Here is a 27,516-nt window from a genome sequence, read left to right as displayed (position 1 = left end):
GAGAGCATAAAAAAAAAGAATCAAGTAGTTTTTCTGAGCCATGTAAACTTTCCAAATACAATTTCGATCAGGGAGAACATTCCAGAATGTGTATAAAAACAAAACAAACAAACAAAAAAACCACCCTGCAACATTCTAACAAATCCAAACCTTTAACAAATCCCAGTAACAAGTATGCAGGCTTATGATTATCAAATTAAGGAATAATGGAAGCAAAGTTACCAATATATAGTTTTAGCTTCTAAGTACATATTCCTGTTTAGCAAATTCTGCAATCATACAGAAAATGCTCATCCCTAGGCAAACTACAAAATACTTACAGCCTTCACATGCTCTAGAATTATTTTTTCCTTTTCAGTAATGTTTTCAGTAAATCACTAACAAGTTTTACCTTGCTACTATGTGCTTGACAGTGTCAAATGCTGTGGGAACATCTGCAAAACAGAGACCCTCAACTTCACAGACTCCTGAAACTTGATTTCAGAGCAGACTGTTCAAGGCCATGTGCACCAAGGGCCAGATTGCCTGGCTGATTTGCAGATTGGGTATAGTCCAGGGTCATTTACCCAGACATTTTAATAATTGTCTAATAGTAACTGGCTGCCTCAGAAATACTGTTTTATTAATCTCTTCAGCATCAAACCTTTACAGACTAAAAAATGGGAGAGATCAAAAGTTTAAAGAATAGAATTGAAAATGAAGAGTTAGTTGAGAGTTGATGTCAGAGACCAGAACACAGCCTTCGAGGCTGTGGTCTCTGGGAATGTTTGGGCTGCTGTGTCAGAGACCACACTATGAAATCACAGCCACCATTTAGATTAGGGCTCGTCGACAATGCTTTCCCAGCAACCAAGCATTAGATGAAACTTACAGCTCCTGCAAACGTTTATATGGGTTTTCTTGGATTTATGCAGATAGCCAGGGCACAGGTAAATGGCTTATCTTCTCAGAAGTTCTGTGACATCATTTCAAAGTAGTATTGGGATCGCTAATTTCAGGTGTTGTTGGTCTAACATTTTACCCTACAGACCATAGGATTTCAGAGCTTTATAAGACTCTACAAGAGGCTTTGCCTTCCCAAGAAGTCTAGGCTGGAGAAGGGTCAAGTTCTGTGCCCAAGGTCACATGGCCAGTAACCCTTGTTGTCAGATGGTTTCTTTGGGCACCTTTTGACTCTCCTCTAAAGGTGTTAACTAATTCTATAAAAGTCTTAGCACTCTACACACTCTTTTCCTTCTCTCTTATTTCCTGAATACATACATACATATATATATGTATTTGGTGGTACTGGGGATGGAAGCCTTCTACCTCTGGGCTACACTCTCAGACCTATTTTATATTTTTATTTGGAAACAGGGTCTCTTGAGCCAGTAAGGCTGGCTTTGAACCTGCGCGACCCTCCTGTCTCCGCCTCCCAAGTACGGGGATTACAAGCATGCACCACCACGACCGGCTGAATGCATTTGTTTTTAAGAAAAGTTGAAAACATATATATATATATATATATATATATATATATATATGTATATATATATATATGTATATTATATTATATTATATATGTATGTATGTATATATATATATATAGATGTATATATATATATATGTATATATACATACACACATATATATATTGGGTGAGGACTCATTGTGTGATGTGTGCATGTATGCCTCCACCATCTTGTACCCCATTAAGATGTATGACTACAATGCATCAATAAAAATTTTTTAAAAATTGAAAGAAACTTTTATAAATATTTTGGTAACTAATAGATGGACTTTACCAACCAAATAACTTTTAAAAGTTTCAAACATTTAGATATTATTTTAGAGTCTAGCAATTCAATGTCATCCAATTATCAAAGCTTCCCAAAGAAAAATATGCTTAAAAATCTGAAAATAACTTATGTAGTTTTTCTACATGATGTCACTTCAGTAGTTGTATATAACCTATTAAATAAGTATACCTTGTATGCACAAATGTTTTAAAAATTCCAAAATCTCTTTTGAAACTTGAGTACAAAAATGCATTGGGATAATACTAAGTCTATCTAATTTGGGGTGTTTTTGTGCTTAGATTTTTAAATTTTATTTTTATTGGTGCATTATAGTCTCACATCATAATGTGGATCATGTTGACAATGGCATATATTCACCTTAAAGATATGTAATTTATACGGGGCGCAGTGGGAAACGGATGCAGTATTCAATGGTTTATCTTTTATTTTTGGTCTCACAGTGGTGGTGCTAAGAGCCACATATTTAAAAACAGTTGGGGCTTTACTTGCTTGCCTGTCTCAGTAAATTCTTGAAGTGTTTTTTAAACAAACTACATTTGGGTTATAATAAAACCAAGCTATCCTTCACTAACAGTGATGGAACCTTAGCCACATACTTATTCGTCAGTGAATGTGAAGTATTATAACCCAAGTGTAGTTTGTTTAAAAACTGTGGTTTTTTACTCCTACTTATTGTCTCTATAGCAGTGATCTTACAGTATTTCCTCCTCTTCTCTCTTCTCTTGCTTTTATTTGTGTTTTTCTATGTTGTCAGAAAACAGTCTGTGTTCTTCAGCCCATGGAGCTCTTCCATTTGGGTCTTAACTCTACAGCTGAATCTGTGAGATGCTCACTGTCCCCCCCCTCGCCATGGTGGGATGGAGTCTACTTTCTGGTAGACTCCTCAGATGAGCGTGTGTGCGCAGTGTTCCTCCAGTTCGTGTTCAAACCTGCCGCGGCCTCAAGTTTTCAACAGGCTGCTTGAGTACACTGTAGTTTCCTGCAAGTGGTCCTCTACTGTTGCCTTGCTTTGTATGTGTTGGTTTTGAAAATGTGTTGCCAGTCTACTCATCTCTGGTTATTCAAGTTTATTCTAGGTTATTTCAGCTTTTTGCCTAGAAACCACACAAATTTTTCTTTTATCTTAAAGTCTAATCATTTTATAAAGATATGCCTACATTTTCATAGAACCCAATCAGTTTCCCCTGGTACACAGTGAGTTTTTAATGTTCAGAATTTGGTTTCTAAATGTGTTTTTTTTTTGGTCTGCAATATTAGAAGAAAGAATTTTCCAGTCAACTGAGTTAAGTAGAAAGGGTTGAAATTGGCACCTAAAGCTGGAGAGAGGGAATCACAGGTTTGGGACCAGCCTCATCAACTTGGCAGGACTCTTGGCAATCTTTTAAAATAAAAATAGAAAGGGCAGCCGTACGTCGTGGCACATGCTTGTGATCCCAGCATTTGGGAGGCTGAGACTGGAGGATCGCGGTTCGCGGACAGCCTCAGCTACTTAGTGAGGCCCTCCACAACTTAGTGAACCCCGTCTCAAAATAAAGGAAAAAATAGGGCAGGGGGTGTAGCTCGGAGGTCAATTGCCCCTGGGTTTCACCCCCAGACCCACAAAAATAAATAAATAAATAAAATAGAAAGGGCTGGGAGTATAGCTCAGACAGGAGAATCACAGGTTTGAGGCCAGCTTTGGCAATTTAGCAAGGCTCTGTTTTAAAATGAAGAATGGAATAGGACTAGGTGTGTGGCCCAGAGGTGGAATGCCCCCAGGCTCAATTCCCACTAACCTCCTCCTTCAGAAAATCAGTTCAAATAATCCTGTGTACACTGGTGAAGCTATGGATACCAATTTTGGTAGTATGAATGGAGAAAGGGAGGGAGTGGGATGGACCTGGAGGGAAATGCACTGGGTGCTATGTAGATTCCTTCACACCAGACTTCAATATGATGGATGGCTACAGTGCACTAATAAAAGTATATTAGCGAGGTGTGGTGACCCATGCCTGTGGTCCCAGTGCTCTGGAGGTTGAGATAGAAGGATCACATGTTTGAAGCCAGCCTAGGCTACTTAGTGAGGCCCTCCATAACTTAGTAAGACCCTGTTTCAATATAAAGAATAAAAAAAATAGGGCTCAGGTGTAGCTCAGAGGTAGAATCCCCAAAGATAGTCCCTGGATCCACCAAGTAGCTCCAGTAAAAGGGGAGCAGAAACATTGAGGACTACTTAACAAACCAAGTGTCTCCAGTAAAAGTAGACCACTAAGAAGGATAGTATCAACTCTGTGGACCCTCACAACATTAGTTCAGTCTGGACTCAGACAATTGCAGGATGGATGTGCAGACTTCCTGGGGCCATCTGGAGCTTTGTGGAGGTGGGAGCCCCTCCACCTGGGAGTAACCTCGGGGACTTCTTCTGATACTTCCCCTGACCTGAGATGGATTTTTTTCTCTTTTTCTTTCTCTCTTTCCTTCTTTTTTTCTTTTTTTCTTTCTTTTTTTCTTTTTGCAGAACTGGAAATTTAACCCAGGGGCAGTCTACCTCTGAACTACACCCCTGACCCTAATTTTTTATTATTTTATTTTGAAACAGGGCCTCACAAAGTTGCTGAGGCTGGATGCAAACCTCCTGCCTCAGCCTCACAAATACTGGAATTACAAGCATGAGCCACCATGCCCAGCTAAGATGGTTCTTAATAGATTTCTGCTTCTTATGAATCTTAAAATTGATCATCCTGAAAGATGAAAAATATATATTGCACTTAGGTGAAGTCAAGGTTCTGATTTGATAAATTCCTAGGAACTAGGCATCTGTAATGAAATCAAGCAACAAATACTTTCCTCATGTTCATATACAGGAGATGAACAAATAAGTATACTAGAGAAGACTTGCCAGACTTTAACTCCTGAGTACCAGCAGGAGGCCTGAATTTATTTAGATAACTTGAAGACATACCCTGGAGCTGCAGCTTCCTGCTGCTTTCCTTCCTCCCTCACTCTGCTTTCCTTCATTTTTTCTTATAACTAAAACTTGGTTATATCTCGCTATTAAGTACTAGTTTTAAGAGATAAAGTTAAGTTGGAGATTCCACTTAAATTATATATGCCTGATATCACCTGAAAAATATACTAAAAGAATAAAAAGATTTTTAATTTATAACTTTATATGAGTTTATAAGACATCAAGCCATGTCTGATGTTACTTTTTTAATCAAACAGAAAGCATTTGGGTGTGGTAACACACACTTGTGATCCTAGTACTTTGGATGCTAAGACAAGATGCTGATACAAGACCAGCCTCAGCAACTTAGTGAGACTCTGTTTCAAAATAAAAAATAAAATCAGGCTGGGAGTATATATTGGAGGTACAATGACCCTGAGTTCAATCCCTAATTGCATGAGCATACGTGCGTGCACACGCACACACACACACACACACACACACACACACACACACACACAGAGCAAGGAATTGCAACTTATTTAAATACCAAAGGAGAAGCATAAATCTGAGGCTTTTTATATTTGAATCATTGATTTAGTGAATGAAATGATAGGCCTGGTGTCTGTCAGATGTGAATCATTGGCTCACACCTAACAGACACTAAGTGTGGGTTCAAATCACTTTAAAAAGGAAGCTCCGAATAGTCATCATAGTCTTACACTAGAAATCAAATTCAGAAGAAAATAAATACACATGTAAAAAGGGGTTTGTGGCTTTTGTTCTTAGGGCAAAGTGTCTTACCATTGTCCTTTCCATGGACGACTAGCCTGACAGGTCCAAAAGCTTTCTTTATGGAGAGAACAAACAACAAGGAAATTTTACCCAACCCAGTCAGTAGCACCTTGGGGAAATCTGCCATTAAAGTGTAGAAATTCCAAACAGCCTTTAAAATGCAGATGATTCTCCAAAACCAATGAGCAGTTAAACCTATTTGATCCACTGAAATAGTTTGTTAAGGGGGGAAAAATAAATCACTTTAAAAAAAAAACTGTTTTATATTCTTTGTGTAGTATCTATTGGAAGTTAGGTGCCTTCCATGAAAGCAAAAATGGACATAAAAGATAGAGTTTCTGATCAATATTTAGAATGAGGTTGAAGCATATGTGTGTAGCAAAGTTTGCCCAGAAATTTTCTGAGAAATAACTGCTCATTTTTCAGTTTTTATTTGTGTATTGTTATGACTCAGTCAACATTCATTATTCCCGTAAACTCTGGCCTAATATCTCCCCCCTCCTCCAGGTATTATAAAGGTCATTGGGGATTTAATGTTAAACAAAGCAGAAACCCCTATTCTCAAAGTGCTTATAATATTTTTGGGGGGGTACTGGAGATTGAATTCAGGGGCATTCAATCTCAGAGCTACACCCCAGCCACATTTTAGTTTGTTTTTGAAACAGGGTCTTACTAAGTTGCTGAGGCTGGCCTTGACCCTGCAATCCTCCTGTCTCATCCTCCCAAGTACCATGTCCAGTAATGTGCTTATAATTTTAACCAGCTAAAAGTCTGCTTCACACTCACATTGGGGGCAGGAAAATGCTTCACATCTCAGCTGATGAAGCTCTGCCACCTCCACAAATGGCTTCTGAGGTCCCTGGGACACCGGCAGGTCTGCAGTGGATAGAGGAGAGGCAGGTGGAGTCCTGTGGCAGGTTTACCTGTGTGATTTGGCCAGCACCCCTTCACATGGGCTCATTCCCTAGGATGAGGAGAATCAATTGTCCCCCCATGTGTTGTCTAAGCAGTTAACTTAGTTTATTAGATAGGGGTGTGTGTATGTCTGTGTCTGTATGTGTGTCTTCATACTTTTTTTATTTATTTTTTTTTTTGCAGTACTGGGGATAGAAACCAAGGGCATTTTACCTCCAAGCTACACTCCCAACTCTATTTTTTAATCTTTTATTTCTTTGAAACAGGGTCTCACTGAGTTGTGAAGGGCCTAAGTCCACTGAGTAGCTGACGTCTCTGCTTCCTGAATGCTGGGATTACAAGCGTGTGCCACTATGCCTGGTTTAATTCTTAATTAAAAAAAAAATCATGATTGGTGAAAGGATCCTTCTGCTCAAAAAGGATCTGGAAATCTAAGATACATGACATCTGGTTTGTGCATCTATAAATTAGTAGTTAATGAAAAATAAGGACAGGAGCCGCCATAAAATGTGCTGCCTCTAGCCACTTGCTCATGAGCAGGTCTCTGGCTTGCTTCATCAGACTTTCCCTATGCCTGAGATTGATGAATTTGCTTTCTGTCTCTTTTCCTCTCCATTCTTCTTGAAGTTGCAAATAAGTAGTGGGGAAGGCAAAGAGTGCAACCCACATCCTGGAGATAAATCAAGTATTAAGTCATGCCCGCCTGGGTTCATTACCGTGATGACAATTTAGCCAAGACAAGTCAAGAGCTGGCAGTGCCGGGCCACTCCCTCTCCGCCCCCAGTGGAGCGGACCCCTCTGGCTTTCTGCCCACCGTCCTGGCCACTTTCTCGTGCACGTCATCCCGGATCTAACTCATCAGGTCCCCTGGACAAAGCTCTTACAAGAGCACAGATCAGCCACGTGGTGTGAAAGACAGGAGGTGATGCAGTGGCCCCCCCAGGGGTCAGGTGTTGGGTAGTGAGAGTAGTGACTTCTAGATTAGAAAAGCAGCCTGGATGGGAGAGGGACAGGGCTGGAATGTTAGAAATGATGGAGACCTCCGCGTTGGTGTTCCTCCCCCACTTTCTCAGACACGCGAAGCCCTGCTTTGAGCCTTTCCCCACAGTTTTCACAGCGAGACTAGAAACCAGGAAGTGCCAGTGTGCAGCCTACGGGAGAATGGACCGGCAATGCTGGAAGCAGTTTCATAGGAAGTTTCTGGCAAAATTTTTTAATAGTTTAGTGGTGCCTGGGTTTTGCTAATAGGAGCCATTGTGCCAAAGAGAATCATAAGAACTAGAATTTGATGAATCTGAACTGTTCCTGTGTGTGCTGTTTGGGGAATACTAATTTCAAATATTCTAAATTTGCTGACACCTTTATTATATTCTGAGATAAGTGAGGTTAGAGAATGTACAGTTAATAATATAAATAGAAACCACCCTTGTAACTGTTTAAAAGAGGCTATGGACATCTGTTCCTGAGATTCCGAGTTGTACTTTTTGTACCAAAGAGGAGGAAGTCTCCTAGAAACCTCATCTTTGCTACTTTTAGTCAACTTTGGAACATTTCGTTTTGCAGTGCTGATTATGGAACCCAGAGCCTCCTGCAGACTAAGGCAAGTGTTTTGCCACAAAGATATACCCCTAACTCTCCTGGAACTTTTTTTTATATATATATAAACTGTATTTATGATGTTAAAGGGCATTTAAGAAAAAAAATTGGAAATTTCAAACAAAAGATTAAACATTGGGATTACAATGCGACTCTTGAGCGGTTTCTTTATGAGTAGAGAGTTCTGTTCCCTGCTAAAAAAGACTCTGTTGATAAGTGGAACATACTCCACCTTACATTTTTAAGGGTTTGGCTCACTAGAAAGTGTGTGGTTCTTTCTGTTCCAAACCGAATCCTTTCTCGCTGGGACTTTATTTCCAGGCGGTGATGCAAACCCTTGGTGTTCCTTTTGAATGTGAATGAAAACAATGAGAGAGGAAGTGTGGAGGCTTGGAATCTCAGCTGAGGCTTAGCAGGTCACTGGGGAGCAGCAAGGTTCCTCTGGACTGTTAGGAGCGGAAGTGGGAAAGAGGAGGATCCCCTGCCCCCTGGTTGAGAAACTTCTTTCAGTCCTCCAGGCAAACAGGAATCCGGCCCCTTTGGGGTGCTGGGTACTGTCCTGGTGCAGAGAATGCAGAGACGGCAGCTGTGGAAGAAAACAGAAAAGCAGAGTAAACTGAAAATTCCAGAGCTCGGGTAAGTGCTGGGTCAGAAGGACCCAGAGGGGACCTTCCTTAGCCTGGTGTGCAGCAGTGGTGGACTTCACAGGAAGTCAAGACTAGAGCTGAGAATTAAAGAAGAGTAAGGACTGGCTAGTCAAATGTAGCGAGAGAGAAGACCATCCGAGACCGAGGGGAAGGTGCCTACAGGGAACAGGATGGGTGTTGGATGGAGGTGCAATCTGGGGAGCCCCCAGTTGTTCAGCCTCACTGGCTGCTGGTGTTGAGGGCATGTGGGTGGCTGAGAGCCTGAAGGACATGCCTGGGGTCCCCTGCTGAGCCGTGTGAACCTTGCCTGGAAGCCCGGGTTGTACTTTGAAGCTTGTCAGAGCCCCAATGGATTCTGAACAAGAGAGCGAGTTCTCAGCTTTGGGTTCTGTCTCTGAGGTCTTCACGCTGAGGAGATCTGCTTGCTTATGAAAACACATTGAAGAACGTCCTCATTTCCAAGCCAGCACTCGCTGTTGCTGAGCAGAGCCGGCCTTCGTGCTCTGAGCTTAAGTTTAGCGGCATCGGCTATCCTTTACTTGCATCTCTTGGTTCTTTAAAAGTTAGACCTCTATCCAGGCGTGGTGGCGCACGCTTGTAATCCCCGCGCTTGGGAGGCGGAGACAGGAGTATCGCACAGGTTGGAAGCCAACCACACTGGCTTTAAGAGACCCTGTTTCCAAACAAACACACAAACAAAAAGTATACAAGTTAGACCTCTGTGTGCACCATAATGGGATCCTGCCTTGAATGGCATCGGAATTTGACTACTGCATAGGGAGGCTGTTATTTTAAAAAACAGTAGGTCTATTTAGTTCATTTGCCCATTTCTTGATTGGGTTGTTTGTTTTGCTAGTGTAGAGTCTTTTGAGCTCTTTGTATACTCTGGATATTAGCCCCCTATCAGAATGGTGGCTGGTAAAGATCCTTTCCCATTCTGTAGGCTTCCTCTTTAGGTTATTGATAGTTTCCTTTGATGAGAAGAAACTTTTTAGTTTGATGTTATCCCACTTGTTTATTCTTGCTTTAATTTTCTGAGCTTTGGAGGTTTTGTTGAGAATGTTACTGCCTGTGCCAATATGTTGTAGTGTTGGAGATCTGTGTGGAGATTCCTAAGAAAGGTAGGAATAGATCCACCATATGATCCAGCTATACCACTCCTGGGTATCTTTCCAAAGGGGTTGAATTCAGAGAACTACAGCAACATATGCATACCTATGTTCATAGCAGCACAATTTGTAATAGCCAAAATATGGAACCAACCCAGATCACCATCAACAGATGAATGGATAGCAAAACTGTGGGAAATACACACAATGGAATTCTATTCAGCCATAAAGAAGAACAAAATTATATCATTTGCAAGAAGATGGAAAGCCCTGGAGAACATTATGTTAAGTGAGATCAGCCAAGCACAGAAGGAGAAGATACATATGTTTCCTCTAATATGCCCAAACTAGGAAACACAGAGGATACCAGTGGGACTCCAGATATTGAAGGGGAAATACTAGCTAAGTTTGGATGGTAAGATAGGAGAGGAGGAAGGCCGATCTTGATTAATGAGGGTCTACACCTGAACATGTGTAAAATTATGAATAAGACATTGTTAACCTGGACAACCATTGGTGGGAGGGGGGAAGGGAAAATGGGGGCGGGGGGCGGAGAGGGCACCAAATATAGTGTAAATGTATACTCTTTATGTTCAATAAAAAAATTGTTAAAAAAACAGTAGGTCATCTGTAAAAATGAGATTTTTCTTTTAGATTTATATCTGAGCCTCTTCAGTGAGGGAATGCCCATCTTAAAGCATCAGTTTCCCTCAAATCTGAGGGAAAACTTTTTGTATCAAAGCAAGGCTGAGATGTCATGTTCCACTTGTCTATAGGAAGAAATATCAAATAAATTCATTGGTGTTACTTTTCTTCTGCTATTCAGGTATGTCAGTAAAAAGAGGTGAGAAGTAGTCATTTCAGTTTTTTTAATAGCTTTTTTTCAGTTTTTTTTTCAGTTTTTTAATAGCTTCAACTTTTACGTGCCTCCTCTGTGTCAACATACGTAATTCATTTTGTTCAACATATGTAAACACAAAGTCCAAAACCCTGTGCCAGAGGCCAGAATCGTAGTGGTAAACTATATGCAATTCATCTTTTGAGTTTCTTATATCCTCATACCTTCTCAAAGAGTACATGCAACATTACACACATTTTACAGATGAGGAGACACGTTAGGGGAAACATGGTCTCAGAGATCTCTGCAGCAGGTCCCTACCCAGGGTGGCTCTCACTGCCACCTCCCTCTCTGAAAGTTTTGTTTTGTTTTGTCTGTTTCTTTTTGTGCTACTAGGGATAAAACTCAGGGGCATTCTACCTCCGAGCACACCCCACCCCTATTTTTTTGTCTTTATTTTGAAACAGGGTCTCACTGAGTTGCAAAGGGCTTCACTAAGTAGCTGAGGCTGGCCGTGAACTGTGATCCTCCTGTTTCAGCCTCCCAAATGCTGGGATTAACAAGCATGCGCCACCACGCCCAACTTTATTTGTTTTATTCTATCTCAACTTTGTATCTTCTTTTGCTTATCTGTCCCCACTTTTACTTTATTCATTCAGGATATTCATTCCTTTCCCTGGGCTCTACCACTTCGCTCACTCTAGGAACTAACAATGGCCGTGCATCAGCACCACCACTATCAAGCACCCTCAACCATACCCACTCCAAACTGGTTTTGTTTTGTTTGTTTTAGCTTTTAAGAGCAGCTACAACCACCACAAACCTATACGGAGACCCCACTGTTGTCTAATTCACTGTGCTCAGAGTCTACAGTCCTGGTCACAGAGAACAGATTGAGTGACAATTCAGGATGTCAAGAGGTCATAGAGTGAAGTTGACTGAGTTAGGAGGTTCCAGGAAGGGCTTCTTGGAGGAGGTGTCCAACAAAGTACACCTTCAAGGGAAGAGAAGATTTACCTAAGTGGAACAGAACATAAAGTATTCTAAGTAGGCCCAGTTAGTCAGAGTGAGCATCTTTGGGGCACTGACACATTTTCCCTCTGCTCCTGAGAACCAAAATTTTCCTAGCTGAATGTGGCTTAGAAATGGGACACATTGCTCTAATTAAAGGCCTCCTCACATCTCCACCTTCCCGGGCTTGCCTGGGACGTAGGAATGGGCCACCTGGAGGAGCTGGGTTTCTTCCCGGGCATAGCCAGAAGGATTTGGGAGGTCCAGACTGAACTAGGCTCAAATCTTCTCATGAGGGGACCTGACCCTTTGCTCATAACCAGAGCTACTCTCCTTCTTTGGCCAAATCTGACTCCCAACACTTCCAGACCCACATCTGGAAGGCTTCTGGGCTGCATAAGATGTTGCAGCATTGAGTCGTTATTGATTATGTCTGGGGCATGGCCCTTCGCCCAACCTCAGCTCAGCAAACTTCTCAAACAGAGTAGAACAGAAAGCTGTGAATCCCAGCATGTGACCCTCAGCCTTCTTAAGTCAAACCAGGAAAGGAAAAGAAAGTAAGAGAGCTTTTCTGGGGCTATACAGGGTTTCTTCTCCAAAGATCTTTGACCAGAAGCATGTTGGAGGGCATTTGCCAGGAATAAATTGAGGGGCTGCCATCCATTCTGGCTGGAGACTCATGCAGGGAAAGAAAAGTTCTTCCCAGCTCCTCCTCAGTTTAGCAGTATGGAGCACACACCAGCTCCATGTGCTCTCTTAGGCACAAGCGGTAGAAGTGACTAAGGCAACCTCTGCCCCTGAAGAGCTTGTGGTCTCGCAGGGGAGGCAGACAGGCAATGAGCACATTCTAGGATAATCTCCTAAGAACTCAAATAGACGTACGAAAGCCCAGAGAAGAGCTGGGCCAAGCTGGGAGTGAGGAGAGTCTGCCTTCACCAAATCATGGTAGAAGACAAAGGAAGATTAGGGAAAATGACACCTGAAGGACAGGAAACAGCCAGAGCACAAGCCTGGGGTGTGATGGGCTGCCTGGCTGGGCTGGGTGGGAGAGGGCGCAGGGTGAACAGTGCAGCTGGGTGGGAACCCTGGAGGCTCTAGTAGCCAGGGAGGGAGGCAGAGAGGTGCTGCAGGCTGTGGTGCTGGCTTGGCATTTTGTTCTGCAGATGACAGATGACAGGGAGGTGTGAAGGAGATTTCAGGAGAATGATCCTAAGCTGAACTCCAGAGATGTAAGGGAGACAGCTGGCACAAGACCCATTGGGACTCGCTCCACTGCAGCAGTCTTGGGGACAGGGTGAGAAGCTAAAGCAAGGCAAGAAGGGATGAAGTTGGGAAGAGAACAGGAGTTTGAGAAATATATTTGGAACAAGTACAGCAGATCCTGGGGCTGTGTGAGACTATGGGGGATGTCGAGATGGGAGGAAGACTCCCAGGTGGCAGACTCATAGAAAGCTGCTCAGTTTATTCATTGATTTATGTAACCAGATGTGTCTCACATAACCAGTGTCATCTAAGGCAATGTTCTTTAAACCAGGAGAGCAAAACGTCAGTGCCTATGACCAGCAGTCTTGGATTGGATTGGACAGGACAGGAAATATCAGATAGGCTTGTATATATAAAGGTAACTATTGCATTGTGAAGCTCTGTTTTAGCCTAGGGGTGTGTGTGTGCGTGTGCGTCCGTGTGCTTGTGTATGCACTTGGTCACACCTATGTGAAATGTGTTTCTTACATCTGCTACAGTAAAGATTGTGGCCAAAGCATTTGAAAGTCCTATGATTTTTTTTCCTATGGTTGTGACTCAAGCAAAAATTATTTTCGAATGTGAATGCTTCCCAGTCAGATTTGATTATCTTAAAGAGGAAGTCTGATTTCTTTATGAGAAAGCAGAACAATCTTTTCTCACTGTTATTCTTTCAAGGCTAAATCTCTAAATTCTGTGCATGTGTGGAATTCCCAAAGATTTGATGCTGAGGGAAAGACAAAGGGATCCCAGCTAGCAGGAATGACTCTCCCAGCCGGGGCCTGGACAGTGCCAAATATCTTGCCCTTCAGAAAGTAGGGGCAATGTCAAGATATGCAAAGACTGTGCTGCCCAACAACACAAGGATGTCCCCATAGGTAAAGTGACAACTAGAAGAATGATGCTACCTCATTTTTATATACGGCTTTACAACTTGCAGAGTACTTTCACACGTTCCCAAATTGACAACAGCTCTGTGAATTTGGAGGGACCTGAATTTTGAGAGATGTTTTGGGAATTTATTGGCCTGCAGATCTATAAATATTTTCTTCTTAATATAATCATTCAAGTGTCGCGCGCAGTGACGACTCTTACACGATCTTCCTCAAGCAGTTTTATTACCCCAGGTTCTTGTACAGTTCCCGCAAATCTTCTTCCCGTAAATCTTCTCTTCTCTCTCTCTCCCCCCAGAGATCTTCCCCTTATATAGAGCCCAACAGCCAATCAGCAGACTGTTCACGTGCACAACTCATGGCAACAGCCAGTCCATTGGCTGTTGCCCTATGGCATGCGGTGTTCCCGTGTATCTCATGCTCTTGTCGTCACTTCCTGAAAGCTGTTTACCACCTAAGTGCTCTGGGGAAGATTTCCGCTCAGCGCCATCTTAGCTCTCGGACTTACTGGCTGATGGGCGGGGCCCGTCACAGTTCCCCCTTTTTTGTTTTTTCAGACAGGAGAGGACAGAGGACTCAACCCCTGTATGTTTGGAAGGGGCTTCTAGGCCCACCACCTTTTGCCAGGGACGGGACAAGAATCAGTGGCAACCCGTATGCAGTTGAGCATGCCCTCCTCGGGATGCACCCTCCCGGGGTCCCGAGTGCAGTCCTAGCTGGCATCCTGTCATTAAGACTTTCCCATCGCCGCAAGCCATATTTGAGGGGATTGTCCCAACTCCATGGCTGCAAATGCCTGAGCTATGAGCACTTGATCTGTAGCGCGCTGACGGATTAGTTTTCTAAGACAGTAGAGACATAAGATACACAGTAAGACCAGACAAAGACCAAGAGCACCCAGTCCAGCCCACTCTTTTAAATGACGAGCTGCTTGTTGGATCCAGGACATCAAGGTGCGGGCCATCACCGGGTCAACTTGAGTAGTATTGGTTTTGATGATCTCCAACCGCAACCGTCTTGTCAAATTGTCAAATTTCGATGACCGGTTATCTGTAGGATATGCAGAAAGCTCGCAAGAAAGATTAGCGGCAATAAACGCATTATCATTAATCATGACAAGGGGAGCTAAATCCGTGCAACTGCCATTTATCCCACAAAGAAGCCACAGATCAAATAGGTTAGAATGAAAGGCCATGGTCAGGCTCTAATAAGTAAAATTATAACCTGCAAAAGTAGAATTTGCTCCTGTGCCAATTTTAAGGGGAAAAGGTAAAAGGATTAAGCGGGGAAGAACTTGAGCAGAATGACTCAAAGGCAATAGAAAAGAAAAAGCAGTCAAAAGCCCCCATTGTGGATCACTTCCTATCCTTGGAATTCCACAGTATCATGGTCCCCAAAAGAATCAGTCGATGGCTCATCATCCTTTTGTTTCACCAGACGAGTCAGCCGCTCTGGAACCCAGACAGGATCGGCGCCGTTCTGTGGAAACACACAAACAGAGCCTCTGGCCCATGTGAGCACTGGGTCAGGTCCCCTCCATTGCCCTGTGAGGGCATCCTTCCAACGCACGAAACCCTGGCTCGTACCCGAGGGGGCAAAATGACGATCGGCAGCAGTCTTGCCATTGACATCTAATTGCAAAAAATTCAAAGTAAAAAGGGCTAAGGATAGGCGCTGCTTCGGTTTCATATTGGTTCCAATTCCCTCTTTTTGTTTTATCAAGCATTCTTTAAGAGTACGATGGGCGCGTTCCACAATACCCTGTCCCTGAGGGTTGTACGGAAGGCCATGCTTTAGAGTTATTCCCATCTGTGAACAAAAAGATGTGAATTTTTGGGAAGTATAAGCCGGGCCATTATCAGTTTTTATTTCTTTAGGCATATTCCATGCTGCCCAGGCCTCAAGGCAATGATTGACGACGTCATGTGCCTTTTCCCCGGCATGAGCAGATGCATGAATAATTCCAGAGACAGTATCTATGGAAACATGGATATATTTCAATTTTCCAAATTCAGATATGTGAGTTACATCCATTTGCCAGAGATGTAGAGGGAGCAAGCCTCGTGGGCAAATGCCCACATGTGGGGGGTGTAAAAAAGGGGCACAGGCATTACAGGTTTTTACAATTTCCCGAGCCTGATGTCGAGGGATTTTAAATCGCTGTTGTAATGTTTTAGAATTTACATGATATTGACGGTGAAATGCCTGTGCCTGTTGCATTTGAGTAAGAGAAAAAATCATATGTATCTTGGTGAGTTTATCTACTAGATCATTTCCATATGTAATAGGGCCAGGTAATCCAGTATGTGCCCTAACGTGCTGGATAAAGAATGGTGTCTTTCTTAAATGTATATAAATCTGGATTTGGCTAGCCATAGAATGAATAGGAGTATGTAAAGAGAGTTGACCCGCGCATTCAAGCGATCTAACCAGATTAACCACATATTGTGAATCTGATAATAAATTGAAAGGAGAAGAAACTCTCTTAAAAATTTCTAAAACAATATTTAATTCAACCAGTTGTGGAGAGGTATGTGAATATTGGATGATAACAGGATCGCTTCCCTCTATTAGGTAGGCCCCCACACCAGTTTTGGATCCATCAGTAAAAATGTTAATTGCATTAGCTACAGGTTTGTTTTTAGTGACCAATGGGAAAATGAGAGGATGTTCCAGAACAAAATGTAACAATGGATCTTTGGGAAGATGATTGTCTATTTCACCACTGAAAGAGCACATAAGTATAGCCCAATCATCAATAGTGGCTACCAGCGTTTGTACTTGCAGAGCAGTGTACGGTACCACCAACTTATCGGGCGTTCTGCCAAAATGTTGGATGCACTGCTGAATGGCTTTAAGGGCAAGGCTTGCTACACTGGTGGGATAATATTCAACTACCTTTTGAGGGGAGACTTTGGGGTGAATCCAAAGAAGGGGTCCTTGTTGCCAAAGAACACTAGTAGGCTGTTTTTCAGTGGCCAGGATACAAGCCCATAATGGCTGTCCAGGGGTCACTCGACGGAGAGACGCTTTCGTAAGTGCTTGTTCTACTAATTGTAACGCATGGCGGGCCTCATCGGTAAGGACGCGAGGAGAATCTAATTGAGGATTGCCTACGAGCAGATTATATAAAGGTTTCAAGGCATGGTTAGGAATTTGTAAAAAGGGTCGAACCCAATTAATGTCTCCCAACAGTTTTTGGAAATCATTGAGGGTTTTTAATTGATCAGTGCGGATGATTAATTTTTGAGGCAGGACTGCATGGGGGAGAACAATGTTGCCAAGAAAGTGTATATTTTCTCCTCTTTGTACCTTTTCTGAGGCGATGAATAATTGATGAGTTTCCAAAATCTTTACAAGGTGACAATAAGCCTCCTCAAGTATGGAGGGATTTTTTGTGGTTAACAAAATGTCATCCATGTAATGAATACACCGAATTTCTGGAAATTTGGTTTTTACGGGCTCAAGAGCACTATTTACATATAATTGACAGAGGGTAGGGCTATTGGCCATTCCTTGTGGGAGGACCACCCATTCATATCTACTGTCAATTTCCTCTTGATTAATAGAGGGAACAGTAAAAGCAAAACGAGGAGTATCCGCAGGATTTAAAGGGATGGAGAAAAAACAATCTTTTATATCTATGCTGATAAGTGGCCACTCCTTCGGAATAGCAGAGAGGAGTGGAAGCCCTCGTTGGACTGGCCCCATAATCTGCATTTGGCTATTTATGGCTCGGAGGTCGTGTAATAACCTCCATTTTCCAGATTTTTTCTTTATCACAAAAATCGGGGTATTCCAAGGAGAGGTGGATGGCCGGATATGGCCTAACTGTAATTGCTCTTGTACTAATTTCCTTGTTACTTCAAGCTTTTCACGGGAGAGAGGCCACTGAGGAACCCATACTGGATCTCCCGTCTTCCAGGTAATGGGAATTGCCTCCTCAGTGGCTACTGCACAAAACCCAGTTCCTCGCGACCACTCTTTTCTTTAGTAGGAATTGGGCTTTTACGTCCCTGGAGGTGTTTTCCCAGCCCGTAGGAAGGGTGGTAGCCCTGGCGAAGGAGAATATTATGGGCTTGGGGGAAATAAGATGTATTTTGTAAGGAATATCCCATGTCCACTAATAAATCTCTTCCCCAGAGGGAAACTGGCAGCTCCAGCACATAGGGTTCAAACTGCCCCTTATGTCCCTCCTGATCTTTCCAATGTAAAGCCCTAGCACTGAGGTCAGGGGTTTTAGCATAACCCAAACCTCTAAGTTCTCCGGTAGCCTTTTGAGTGGGCCATGAAGATGACCAATCTTTACAGGCGATGACACTTTTATCTGCCCCAGTATCTAAAAGTCCTAGGATTTGCTTGCCTTCCACGTCCAAGGTTATCAAGGGACGAGTTCCCATATCAAAGGCAAGAGATATTAACTCATTTCCTGAAGAACCGAACCCACCAATACCGCGTCGTCCCTCTGCTGAAGGAAACATACCATGTAGACTGGGAAGCAAAAGTAACTGTGCCACTCTATCCCCAGGGGAAATGGCAACGATACCCCGGGGCGCTGAAACCATCACTTTGATAATACCGGTATAATCCTCATCTATAACCCCCGGATGGACTACAAGTCCTTTCATGGTAGAGGAAGACCTTCCAAAAAGTAAGCCAACAGAATTAGGTGGCAGAGGACCTTGAAAATCTGTTTCAATAATTTGAACCCCCATTTGTGGCGTTAATACCAGCCTGGAGGTGGCACAGAGGTCCAATCCTGCCGAACCTGGAGTGGCTCGCCGGACTGTTCCGGAGGCTGTAAATTGGGCCACTGAGGTGGCTGTGTCTCCATGGCCCCATACACCTGAGGGTTCCCATATTTTTGTGGGCCCTGGGAACGAGGGCCCGCCCTCCCGTTTTTTGTCTGAGTATTTGATGATTGCTTTCCAGTATAGGGCAAGGGGTTGCCATCGATATCTTTAACCGAACGGCACTCAAAAGTAGGATGCCTTCCTTTTCTACATCGACGACAATACTCAGGAGGAGAAGGATAAGATTGGGACGCCCTACACTTAGGACAATCTCGTTTTAAGTGTCCTGTCGCTCCACAGGAAAAACAATTGCCATTTTTGGTACTATTCTTACTTTGTTGTCCGGAGGCCTGTATAATGGCTGCAGCAAGTCCTGAATTGGTTAAGGGTCCTCCGAGTTCCCTGCACACCTTCATCCACACCTCTAGGCCTTTATGTTTGTAAGGAGTGATGGCCTGTCTGCATTCTTTAGTGCATTGCTCATAGACCAATTGTTTAATGAGCGGCATGGCCGCGTCAGAATCCCCAAAAATTCTTCCCGCAGCCTCTACTAGACGGGCAACGAAGTCTGAAAAGGGTTCAGTCAATCCTTGAGTAATCTTTGTAAGGTTACCAGATACCTCTCCTTTGTTAGGGAGGGCCTTCCAGGCCTGGGTAGCGAGTCTGTTGATTTGTTCATACACCTGTTGTGGATACCCAAGCTGTTGATTAGCAAATCGTCCTTGGCCCATCAGCATGTCTATATCCCAGGCTGAATTTCCTGCTGCTCGATTACGTGCAGCTTGTTCAGTGGCATATTCTATATAATAAGCTTTCCAATCCAAATATTGGCCAGGATTTAAGGTGGCCCTAACCAAATTTTGCCAGTCTCCTGGGGTCATGGCATAGCGATGTAAACTCTCTATTATTGCTATAGTGAAAGCAGCTGACGACCCATATGTGCGAACTGACTCTGCGAGATGCTTAACTATTTTAAAGTCCAAAGGCTCATGATAACGATTTCCCCCCTCCTGCAGCTGGAAAACTGGGAAAGCTTGATTTGCTAAAAAAATTCCCGCATCTCTCCACATCTGACTACTAAAAGAGACACCTTCTCCTGCTCCGGGCGCAGAAGGGTTATACGGAGGAGGCGAAATTTCCTCTTTAATCAGTTCAAAAGCTTTCACTTGTTTACAAATGGCCTCTAATTCCTCCTCAGATTCATCCTCCCCCTCTGACTCTGAATCCTCCTCACTGGCCACTTTAGAGGAAGTTGAACGTTCCTCTTTTACACCGTCTAAAGCTGCCTGGCCCTCCTGCACAAATTTTCTAAAGCGCCTTTCTTCCAAACAGGCACGAATCAGCCGACAAAGCGGCCGAGTCCCTCCTGTGACAATACCTTGTTCTTCGGCGCGTTCTACGTCTCTTCCCAATTTATCCCAGCTTGCTAAAGAAAGATTCCCTGATACTGTAAACCATGGCGCTACCCTATCTATTTGTTCGAGAAAATCTTGTATTGTCTTGTCCCTAAGCTTTAGGCCTCTACTTTTCAACAAAGCTTTCAATGCTTTATGCAATGGGTGAGATGGACTATTTCCCATCTTGTCGAATCAGGACCAGCCCGATTCTCTAACTTACTTACACTAAAAAATATCCTCCTTAATGGAGCCCCCTTTGATCGGGGAAAATACAGCGCTGTTCCTCGCTTTTCCGCGAGCCTCGCTTATCCGCGAGCCTTATTTACTAAATATCCTCCTTAATGGAGCCCCCTTTGATCGGGGAAAATAACCCTCCGTAAACGGAGCCTCCTCCTCCCTTTTCGGAGTCAAGGAGTACTTACCAGCCGGCTGCCCTGGACTGCCGAGGTTCTGATCAAAGCGAAGGTCCCCGTACGGGCCAACCACTTGTCGCGCGCAGTGACGACTCTTACACGATCTTCCTCAAGCAGTTTTATTACCCCAGGTTCTTGTACAGTTCCCGCAAATCTTCTTCCCGTAAATCTTCTCTTCTCTCTCTCTCCCCCCAGAGATCTTCCCCTTATATAGAGCCCAACAGCCAATCAGCAGACTGTTCACGTGCACAACTCATGGCAACAGCCAGTCCATTGGCTGTTGCCCTATGGCATGCGGTGTTCCCGTGTATCTCATGCTCTTGTCGTCACTTCCTGAAAGCTGTTTACCACCTAAGTGCTCTGGGGAAGATTTCCGCTCAGCGCCATCTTAGCTCTCGGACTTACTGGCTGATGGGCGGGGCCCGTCACATTCAAGCATCCATTCAACACTCACAAAGTGATAACCATTTGCAAGTCTCTAGGCTAAGGACTGGAGACATAAAGATGCAATCTGGCTTCCAATCTGGTAGTGTATACCTGCAGTGTCAACTTGAGATGCAAAGCCCACATGTTTATTCAAAGTTACTTGCAGTTTTACCTACAACATAGTTACAGAATGCATGTGCATGAATGTGTGTGTGTGTGTGTGTGTGTGTGTGTGTGTGTGAGAGAGAGAGAGAGAGAGAGAGAGAGAGAGAGAGAGAGAGAGAGAGAATTATTTCTCTCTCTCCAGGTTTCAAAATAAAAAATCAATACCCCACAAGAATAGCTCATAAAGAACAGGGCAGGACAGAACGGTGCTCTTTTAAACCTCAAAGGTTCACAAGGTTTTCTTTCTTGAGCTAAATCTATTCAAGGTAGAATAAGCATATAAGCATGCCATTTGAAGAAAACTAAATAGCCTCATCAAAAAGAAAAAGAAAAAGGAGAAGAAGGAGAAGAAAAAGAAGGAGGAGGAGGAAGAGGAGGAGAAAGTACATGCGCAGCAGCAATGTTTGCATGCACAGGGCTTCCCAGGCCCTGAATTTTCTCTAAAAATCCCAGATCAAGAACCTCCAGATCAAGCATTAGCCTAAGCAAAACAGACTCCATCTCAGCTTTTAAAAACTTATATGTCAATATTTATTTGTTCTTTATTTTGGTAAAAACAAAAGGTTCAAGGACTGCTTTCTAAATTTCCTATGCAGCACTAGATACAATTTGAGCAGTCAGTAGAGTATTAATTATAATCACTTTAGGCATGAGAGCAAAATATGCCTTTGCTTTTAGAAGTAAATGGCTTGAAAAAGTTGAATGACTTTCCCATTTGCTTCCTCACAAAACGGATCCCTGAAAATACACCTAGGATGTTTTTAATAGCAGGAATGACCTTGGCAGGCAGCCTACCTGGGAGAGTCAGACCTTTCTGAGGTCAGTGACCTTGGCCTCCACATTAACCCCTAGCTTCCCCCAGTCACTCACCCACAGGAAGTTCACATCCTTTGCTCACAATTTACTTATTTGTTCAGATTTTTTTCTCATAACAGGGAAAAATAACCTTCTGAAAACATTTCCCTTAATGAAGCCCACATGTCCAATACACATTTCTTTCCCAAGCTTCTGCTATGTTTGGTTATGTTTTAACATCTCTTCGACCTTGGGATCCCCATGTATCAGGCACAGGGCAGCTAATAGTTTACTTATTAACTGGGAAGCACATTTTAAGCCATAATCACAAAACTCTCTTTTCCTCAGCCTAGTGTTCATATCCCCAAAGTAACAGGCTTTTAGGATAAGGCCCTTATTGCCATCTTCAGAGTGTCCCATTTCATTTATGACTGTCACCATGCCATGTTCAACAGCATTGTGTGGTGTGAAGCATGGCTTGCTGCACTAGAATATTATTTAACAAAAAGTGTGTAACAAAATGCTTTGAGGAATATAAAAAAATGAATTGCCTATTAGATCTGTTTGTCATAAAAAGAATCTGGATGCAGGTTGAGGGGCGCCATGTAGCCCCAGGGTCCTCCTGTGGGCAGATGCAGGAACATAAGGCTCTACTGCCAGGAAAGTACAGAGTTCACAAGAAGCCCAGCTCTGAAGCTGAGCAGGAGAAGGGTCTGCAACACAACCATTTGGCTGTCTGGCTCAAATTGCGCTTCATCTACAGGGACTTTGCTGGTCACCTTGCCCAGAATGCTCCCTCCTGCTGTGAGCCACTAGGGGGTGGGGCAGGGGAAGCACCATCCTTCCCTGGAGAGCTTTTGCTTTCTTGGGTTGCAGTGAAGCCTAGAACTGTCCCTGCCTTCCCTGTTCTGCTTAGAGACCTACAGGGCAGGACCTGGTTGCCCATAGTGCTTTAACAGTGGGCTTTCACTTCTCATGGGGCCACCCAACAGATGTGTGTTGAATAAACAGACAAATGCCGTCCACTTTTGAAGGCCAAGTGCAGCACGGAGCATCAGAGGCCATGAGAACCAGTATTTTCTCTTATAACCATTAGCACTTTTGCCATACTAAGAGCAGCAAATATAGTACTCAGGCATATATCTGATTACTCTGCAGTGACAGGATCGTTTGATTCTGGGATGGATGAGGAAGCTGAAGCGTACTGAAGCTAATGTACCCGAGGTGATGAAGGTGGCCCCAGAATCTGGACTTGGCACTTGGCTTCTAACAACTTCGTGCTGTTAATCCTCTGTATCCAGTTACTTTGCTTATGCCATCTAAATACAGGAACATTTTCTAGATCAACTGGCAGGCTCTCTTTAAAAAGTGTATGTATAAAACCAAGTGCATTTATCCAGTAAGAGAAAAACACTTGAGTTTAAGTAATATATATGCCATTAGTTAAGAGCAAAGGGAAATTAGAATACATCTCCAAAAAACTCTTTGGAGCAATAATATTAACCTTGCATCAAAATAAAACTGTCTTGCCTTAGAGAGTTGCACTTTCGGTGAATTCGCTAGTTTTACAAATTTGAGTCATATTGCACTTTTGACTATTAAAATTATTTGAGAAGTCATGTAAACTCCAAATATTCATTGTGTCATTAAAATAAGATGTGGAGTTTCTTCTATATTTGGTCTGCTCTATTTCTTTTTGTTTTGTTAAGTACAACCTTGAAAGTTCAGCAATCAGGAAATACCAGTTTGTTACAGAAAGTGAAATGCATCTGTAAAATTGTCTGAATACATAGGCAGGAGGTGAAAGCAAGCGAAACAGCCGTGATATAACATCTCCACTTTCCAAATACCTAAAACATTGGAGAAGGAAGAGGTGGGAACATGGTCCAGGATATAACCTTGGCTTTGAACTTCCTGACTTGTGTTAGTTTAAGACATCCCCGTAGCATCATTTAAACATAGTTCTGGTGTATGAATAAACTTCCACTAGGAATTTCCTTTTTGAAGTCTGCTGAGAATATAAATCAAAACCATATGAGATGTGTCTTAATCCAGAATGTTAAATAGCATGAGAAATGTCAACCCAGAAGCAGTCTGTGAAATACATTCACCAGGATGCACATTCTGATGAAATTCTTTATTTAGAATTAAAGCCTCCAAGAGAACCGAATTTATGGATTACTTTCAACCCATGATTACAAAAGCCATAATTGATAAAAAAGAGAATATGATTTTAAAAGTGGTGGCAGTAGAAATATTATTCAACCATCTAAAATGTTTGAGAAGGATACTGGTGGCATTGCCAAGGAAAAAGCAAATTATAAACTTAAGGATTATATAAAAGACTATATTTAACCTAGATACATGTACATATCTTCATAATAGAAGAGTAAGAGGGTATATATGCCAATTAAAAGTTACTGTCAAGGAGAATTTTTCCTTTCCTTTCCTTTTTCTTTTGTTTGTCTTTTTGTTTTAAAACAAAAATCTGACATTACAATCCTCCCTTGGTATCTGCGGGGGTTTGATTCCAAGATGTAACCCCATAAATACCAAGATCCATTAATCATCAAATCCCCTATAGAAAATTGTATGGTATTTGTGCGTAAGCTAAAAATACCCTCCTGTGTACTTTAAATCATCTCATAATGGCTTATAAAACTAATGCAGTATAAATGCTATGTAAACAGGTGTTCTCCTATATTGCTTAGGGAATAATGGTAAGAAAAAAATGTCTGTATAAGTCAGTACAAACATTTTCTGAGTGTTTTTTATATTGAAGTTTGGTTAAATCCATGGCTGTGGAAACCAGAGATACAGAGGGCCAATGGTGTCTGTATTTTATTTTGAAAGTAAGTGTGGTGTCCTTACTTAACAGTTGCCTTTTCTGTCCTATTGCCTTGCTTAAATTCAGCCAAAACCCAGTTCTGTCCCTTGCTGAGCCGTCTTGAGTTGGTTCTAACAAATCTGCCAACCTATGTAGTATCCAGAGTGTAATGTTGCCCTGTAATTAGCATCACCCAAATCTTACGGTAGTGCCCATCTTCAGGTACTTTAGTAATGAAAGTACCCCTGGGTCTGGGCACAGTGGTGCACACTTGTAATCCCAGCATTTGGGAGACTGATACAGGAGGATTGCGGTTTGAGGACAGCCTCAGCTACTACTTAGTGAGGCCCTTTGCAACTCAGTGAGACCCTGTTTCAAAATAAAAAGAATAAAAAATAGGGCTAGGGGTGTTTCTCAGAGGTAGAATGTCCCTCAATACCATCCCTAGTAACACAACAACAACAACAACAAAAAAGTATCCCTGGGAAAATGGGGATGAAGCTCAGTGGTTGAGCACTTGCCTAGCATGTGAAAGCCTTGGGTTCCCTGCTCAGCATGAAAGAAGGAAGGAGAGAGAAAAAACAGAAAGGTTTTTTATATTACTTTTAAGTTGCTGATTGGTTCGTGTTTTATCCTTTTATCAGTATACTTAAGCCTTGGTTTGAGTATATATGTGTGAGTGGTTGATTTAAGTCTGAGGAAAAGATTTTACTATTCTTCTATTATATTTCATTTAAGAAGAAATATGAGAGCCAGGCATGGTGGTGCATGCCTTTTATCCCAGTACTAGAAGGCTGAGACAGGAGGATTGCATGTTTAAGGCCAGCCTCAGCAACTTAGCAATACCTTGTTTAAAAATAAAGAATTAAAAAATAGAGCTGGGAATGTAGTTCAGAGAGATAGAAAACCCTGGAGTTCAATTACTAGTAACACACACACACACACACACACACACACACACACACACACACACACATTATTCAAGTCTGTTTTTAGGGAAAATGATTCTTCCATACCTGAATTTAGCGAGTAATTGGGCAAGCATATTATTGGCTACATATATAAAATTGTTACATCTCTTAAAGTCAGCCCGGGACTTAAATGATATACATATTATTCCTCCACTTATAAGTAGTTGTATATTTACATGAAATATACACCTGCTGTTTTCTACTTTGTTCTCAATTTAAAATTTAAAGAGACCAGACTAAGGTTTGGGGACAATTATTAACTTCAAAGTTATCTACCATGGTAATTGAACTTTTGAAGAGTTTTAAAACTTTTATTATATTGTAAACTTTGAAAACATCTTATATCTCATATATTATTGGATGCCTATGGAATGCCTTGATAGACTTCCATATCAGTATGCCATGTGGTTGGATTCTAGCATGATATTAGTAGTAAATCATCAGGTCTACTTGAAGAAGAGGTCAAACATCTAGTTCAGTGTAGTTCAGAGGAGAGCTTGAACTCTTTAGTCATCTAAATTTCCTTGAACTTTTTTTATTTCCTTTTGTAAAAAAACATATAATGTCAGCATCTATTAACAAATTGCAGAGTAAACATCCCAATATTTAGAGAGCAAACCTCAAAGTTCAGCAGTCTCTTAGGCCTTGAAGAATATGGAGAAAACTCAGCAGCCAAAAACCTAGTAGCAACTTAATTTTTCCAATTTGACCCTTACTTTTTGGGATGAGTGACGTATGCTTATAAAATCATTTGCAAAGCCAATGCCATCTATACTGAGCAGACAAGTAGAAAGCATTCCAAGAAACTGGCAAAGACATGTTGAAAAATTCCCAGTAAATATTTCATTGCCAATCCGAGTCAGTGCCAAGGAATAAAAGAAAATATATAAACACACAGTATAACATTTTTATGTATAGTCAGATAATAGAATTCTTCTTGAGTTGTACAAATGTTTCTTTGGGATTAAATAAAGCAAAAATCAGTTTTGATTGATCCAGGTATTACAGTTACAAAGACGTTAAATGCAAAACATCTTGAGAAAGGAGTCAGGAGCCTTGGCCAAGTGGTGTCTTGCCATGCCAGCCCTAGAGGAATAAAGGCATTGAACGGGCCTGTAGGAGCCTTGGAGTTCCTTTATCTCAACAGACTATGCTTCGTTTTTCTGGCTGCACAGCAAGGTTTTCTCTGACATCATACAAGTTTCTGGTTGCAATTGGAGTACCCAGAACTACAAAAAGTGTTGAGCAAATAAGCAAATCAAAGAGCAGATGACCTCTTCCAAGTATAGACATTCAAGTATGCCTGAAAACAGGTATGGAAAGGGTTTGAGTTTCTAAAAGCATGCAGACTCTTTGGAGGGGGAGGTAACACTTAAAAGATGAAAGTCACTAGGCACAATGGCACATGCCTGTAATCCTAGTATTTCAGAGGCTGAGACAGGAGGATCACAGGTTTAAAACCAGCCTCAGCAACTCATTAAGGCTCGCATCAACTTGGTAAGACCCTGCTTCCAAATAAATAAAATAGAACTGCAAGTGAAAGTCAGAGGTAGTTCAATCCTCAGCACCAAAAATAAAATAAAGACAAAAATCTTAAAGCAAAATAAAATGAAAGAATACTTCTCGTAGGCCAAGAAACCTGGCTTCCTAGGAGTGGCAGCATCTGCTCAAAGCAATTGCTCTTCCCCAGGCAACAGACCAACATGGCAGTGGGTGGATACTTAAGGGATCTTCTGCTACTGGCACTTTGGAACTTGTGAAGTGCAAGTTCCCTAGTGGAAGTTAGAGCTTCTGCTTCTGAGAGCCAACACCAAATCAGCCATCGTGGACTCAGATTCTTCCCCTCCCTTCAAAGAAGCCAGAGAAGACTAATTAGAGAGAGAAACCATCTCCAAACCCTCACTCTTGTCTCAAGAAAGATTACTAGAGACTACTGTCTTGATAGGTCAACATGGAGG

The 27,516-nt window shown here is 42.3% G+C and overlaps 1 protein-coding gene across 5 annotated transcripts in view; it reads left to right on the top strand.

Annotated features, from left to right (window-relative positions):
- The window catches only part of STARD13 (StAR related lipid transfer domain containing 13), a gene marked incomplete at both ends in the record, with an annotated part of 251,181 nt that overhangs the window by 145,222 nt on the left and 78,443 nt on the right, over positions 1-27,516 (top strand). The window contains one exon of one of the 5 annotated variants that reach the window (XM_080690171.1): positions 8,544-8,667. The exons of the other annotated variants lie outside the window; for them this stretch is intronic. Of the gene's footprint in view, positions 1-8,543; positions 8,668-27,516 lie in introns of those variants that run through there. 5 annotated transcript variants of the gene reach the window in all.

Source organism: Muscardinus avellanarius (assembly GCF_963383645.1).
Source record: "Muscardinus avellanarius genome assembly, chromosome: 2".
NCBI classification, from domain to species: Eukaryota; Metazoa; Chordata; class Mammalia; order Rodentia; family Gliridae; genus Muscardinus; species Muscardinus avellanarius.
Note: the sequence above shows the minus strand (reverse complement) of the source record. Positions and strands in the feature narration are given on the sequence as shown.